This window comes from Salvelinus sp. IW2-2015, linkage group LG3 (genome assembly GCF_002910315.2).
Source record: "Salvelinus sp. IW2-2015 linkage group LG3, ASM291031v2, whole genome shotgun sequence".
NCBI lineage: Eukaryota > Metazoa > Chordata > Actinopteri > Salmoniformes > Salmonidae > Salvelinus > Salvelinus sp. IW2-2015.
In genome coordinates, this window is record NC_036840.1 from 16607960 (window position 1) to 16612959 (window position 5000).

Sequence of the window (5000 nt, forward strand, 5' to 3'; positions counted from 1 at the left end):
CAGCACGCACTCCAGCAGGTATATCTCACTGGTCCACCCCAAAGCCAATTCTTCCTTTGGCCGCCTCTCTTTCCAGTTCTCTGGTGCCAATGACTGGAACGAACTGCAAAAAAATCTCTGAAGCTGGAGACTCTTACCTCCTTCACTGGCTTTAAGCACCAGCTGTCAGAGCAGCTCACAGATCTCACTGCACCTGTACATAGCTCATCTGTAAATAGCCCATCCAATCTACCTCATCCCCATACTGTATTTATTTATTTATCTTGCTCCTTTGCACCCCAGTATCTCAACTTGCACATTCATTCTCTGCACATCCTACAATTGCAGTGTTTAATTGCTATATTGTAATTACTTTGCCACCATGGCCTATTTATTGCCTTACATCTCTTATCCCACCTCATTTGCACATGCTGTATATAGATTTTCCTACTGTATTATTGATTGTAGGTGGTGAGTCAATCACCACCTTCCGGAGACACCTGAAACCCCACCTCTTTAAGGAATACCTAGGATAGGATAAAGTAATCCTTCTAAACCCCCCCCTTAAAAGAGTTAGATGCACTATTGTAAAGTGGTTGTTCCACTGGATATCATAAGGTGAATGCACCAATTTGTAAGTCGCTCTGGATAAGAGCGTCTGCTAAATGACTTAAATGTAAATGTAAATGTGATGGGGGGGATCCTGGATCCGGGTTTGGTAGCAGTGAAAGGTTAAAGTCCAGTGAAGTTCTTTGAGGGCCGTCGTGGTATCGGCATGAGTATTTCTCAGAGATGGAGTGAATAGTGCGAGTGATACCTGAGTGTCCAGTGGTGAGGTATGTGTGCGCCCAGATCAACATCTTATCCCTTATCCCCGTGGGAACGTAGATGCGCTCAGAAGGCCAGGTAGTGGGTGCGGGCTCCCTCTCCAGAGCCTTGCGAATGTCCGCATCTACGTCCCAGACCACATGGGCTACGACTCGAGAGGGAAGGCAGGTCCTTCAGCAATCGGGTGCCCAGTCCATGATTTTCATCCTCGACCATGAGATGGTGGGGTTATGGCGCTGGAGCCATCGGGTGCCGAGGATAATCTTGTCAGCTGGAGTACTAATTATGAAGCAAGGAATGTTTTACTGATGAGTGGACTCCACGGAGAGGGTAAGTGGTGTGGTGATGTGTGTAATGGTTCCAGATCCTAGTGTTCGATTATCCAGGGCTTGAATCAAAAACGGTGAGGAGAGCGTGTATGAGGTGATGTTCAAAGAGGAGGAAAGGGTCTGGTCAAGTTCCCCTCAGCACCAGAATCCAGTAGCGCTGTAGAAACAGTACATGAGGGACAGCCAGCTAGTGTGATCAACACTAAAAAGGGTTTGGCAGAAAATTATGAAGATGGGATACTGACACCTGCCCTAGGAGGTGGATGATCACGTGACAGTCCCTCTGCTCTCGTGAAACCAGAGATGGGACATACCGGACACTGCTGAACCTGGTGCCATCCTTGACCACAATAGGGACAGAGCACCAGCTGTTTCCGTCTATGTCGTTCAGTAGCGCGGGAGGCGTGTGACCTATATCTCTTTGGGTTCAGGCTCTGATACAGTGTGGTTACTGAGGGAGGGAGAGAAGCGATGAGGGTACAAATGCTCCCGAAGTAGGTTATCCAGACGGATGGCCATCGCAATGTGTGCGTCCAAGGAGAGGTTGTCGTCACGACATGCCAGTTCCGTCTGGACTTTCTCGCACAGTGCTCTTCTGAATAACGTATGGAGCACTGACTCATTCCATCCGCTGAATGCTGCTACAGTGCGGAAGGGGAGCACGTACTCGGCAGCGGTCTGGTCATCCTGCCATAGTTGGAATAGGCTCTCACCCCCCCTCTCTGCCCTCTGGTGGATGATTGAAGAAACCCTTAACAGAGCCATGAACGCCCTCATGTGAAGTCAGCTCCTTCTCTCCTCTCTCTCAGATGGTCGTAACCCACTCCAATGCCCATCCAGTCAGCAGAGAAATAACCATGGCAACCTTAGACCTCTCAGTGGTGGGGACTCCCATCTGGTGTGCAAAATAGACGAAGCACTGGAGTAGGAAGCCACAGCATTTAGATGGGTTTCCATCATATTTATCCGGGAGGGACAAATGGTCATTGCTGACCTGGGTGGACTGCTGAATATACTGGTGCGCTCGCTTGCTAGATTGACTGGTGGTAGAGTATCCTCCGCTTGCCTCTCGGATATATTTGAGACGTTGAAGACTGCGAAGAACCTCTTCCATAGCCTTCCCCAGATGCGCCAGCTGGTCATGGTGTTGACGAAGTAGGTATCCCTGTTCGTCGACCGTCCGATTAGATGTCCTGATTTCCTGCTACTTCCATTTGTTGAGGCAGTATTCTGTAACGTAGACGCTGGGAGTCGGGAGCAAGTGCAGGTGGTGAGTTTAAAAATAAACAAAACATGGAACAATACAAGAAACAAGAGTAGAGTACGGATATGAAACAACATCAATACTGCCTGGGAAATAAACCTAAGTGAGTACCAGATATAGGGGATGTAATGAGTGAGTAAATGGAGTCCAGGTGTGCCTCATCATGAGGAGCAGGTGCGCATAATGATTGATGCCATGTGCACGTAATAATGCTTGCCAGGACCGGTGGTCAGTAAATCGGCGACGTTGAACACCGGAGAGGGGGAGCGGGAGTAGAAATGACAATGACGCTACAAGCTTGGCACACCTGTATTTGGGGAATTTCTCCCATTCTTCTCTGCAGATCCTCTCAAGCTATGTCAGGTTGGATGGAGAGCGTTGCTGCACAGCTATTTTCAGGTCTCTCCAGAGATGTTTGATTGGGTTCAAGTCCGGGCTCTGGCTGGGCCAATCAAGGACATTCAAAGACTTGTCCTGAAACCACTCTGCGTTGTCTTGGCTGTGTGCTTAGGGTTGTTGTCCTGTTGGAAGGTGAACCTTCGCCCCAGTCTGAGGTCCTGAGTGCTCTGGAGCAGGTTCTCATCAAGGATCTCTCTGTACTTTACTCCTTTCATCTTTCCCTCGATCCTGACTAGTCTCCCAGTCCCTGCCGCTGAAAAACATCCCCACAGCATGATACTGCTACCACGATGCTTCACTGTAGGGATGATGCCAGGTTTCCTCCAGACGTGATGCTTGGCATTCAGGCAAAATAGTTCAATCTTGGTTTCATCAGACCAGAGAATTTTGTTTCTCATGGTCTGAGAGTCTTTAGGTGCCTTTTGGCAAACTCAAAGCGGGCTCTCGTGTACCTTTTAGTGAGGAGTGTGTTCCATCTAGCCACTCTACTATACAGGCCTGATTTGTGGAGTGCTGCAGAGATGGTTGTCCTTCTCGAAAGTTTTCCCATCTCCATAGAGGAACTCTAGAGCTCTGTCAGACTGACCGTTAGGTTCCTGTTCACCCTGACCAAGGCCCTTCTCCCCCGATTGCTCAGTTTGGCTGGGCGGCCAGCTCTAGTAAAAGTCTTGGTGGTTTCAAACTTCTTACATTTAAGAATGATGGAGGCCACTATGTTCTTGGGGACCTTCAATGCTGCAGAAATATTTTGGTACCCTTCCTCAGATCTGTGCCTCGACACAATCCTGTCTCGGAGCTCTACGGACAATTGCTTCGACCTCATGGCTTGGTTTTTGCGCTGACATGCACTATCAACTGTGGGACCTTATAAAGACAGGTGTGTACCTTTCCAAATCATGTCCAATCAATTGAATGTGCCACAGGTAGACTCCAATCAAGTTGTAGAAACATCAAGGATGATCAATGGAAAAATTATGCACTTGAGCTCAATTTCTCATAGCAAAGGGTCTGAATATTTATGTAAATAAGGTTTTTCTGTTTTTATTTGTTAAAAATTTGCAACAAAATAAATATTTTAAAATACTGTTGTAATGTTCCAAAATTTGGAAAAAGTCAATTGGTCTGATTATACAGACATGATATCTACACACAATGCACCCTAACCCTATGGTCACTGGTTCCAAGCACTGCACCAAGTCCACAAACACTGACACTACACAGCCAAGTATATCCGAACAAATTATGAAAGACAAGCATTGTAATTTTTAATTCCGTAAAGTGAGTGTGGAAGAGGTGGAAAAAGGATTGTTGTCTATCAACAATGACAAGCCACCGGGTTCCTACAACTTGGTTGGAAAATTACTGAGGATAATATTTCCACTCCTACTTGCTATATCTTCAATTTAACCCGACTAGAAACTGTGCGCCCTCAGGGTCGGAGGGAATCAAAAGTCATTCCCCTACGTAAGAATACTTAAACCCCCTTTACTGGCTCAAATAGCCGACTAATCAGCCTGTTTCCAACCCTTGGTCGTGTTTGACCATACAATGCTATATTACAGTAAACAAATTGACAACTGACTTTTAGCACGCTTATAGGGAAGGACATTCAACAAGCACAGCACTTACACAAATGACTGATGATTGGCTGAGAGAAATTGATGATAACAAGACTGTGGGGGCTGTTTTGTTAGATTTCAGTGCGGCTTTTGACATTATCGATCATAGTCTGCTGTTGTAAAAACTTGCATTTTATGGCTTTACACCCCCAGCTATATTGTGGATAAAGAGTTACCTGTCTAACAGAACACAGAGGGTGTTTAACCTTTTCATGCGTGAGTTCCAAATATCTCTGTCGCCCCAGAGGGAGTTTTTTTATGTGCATGATGTTAGATTGCACTCACAGTTCCAAAATGTGATTGTGACTCAACAGAACAGTTAACGTGCGCTGGCCTCAAACCAAGGCACGCTATTAGGCTATGTTTCAACTTGTCAATTTACAATGATTTTCTAACAACAGTTTCAATTGAGGTGTGCTCCTCATTAATTCACATGAGAAAGTAGCCCATTTCACTGCCTTGGCAACAGCTATTGGGGATCCTTAATAAATACAAATAGGACTGAAAAACACACATTTGACACACATTATATTCACTGAGTCTACAAATCATAAAAAATACCTGCTCTTTCCATGACATAGA

At 46.0% G+C, this 5000-nt stretch overlaps 1 protein-coding gene across 1 annotated transcript in view; it reads right to left on the minus strand.

Moving 5' to 3' along the window:
* The window catches only part of LOC111951663 (6-phosphofructo-2-kinase/fructose-2,6-bisphosphatase), an 89212-nt gene that overhangs the window by 18425 nt on the left and 65787 nt on the right, over positions 1–5000 (minus strand). The gene's annotated exons all lie outside the window — the stretch shown is intronic.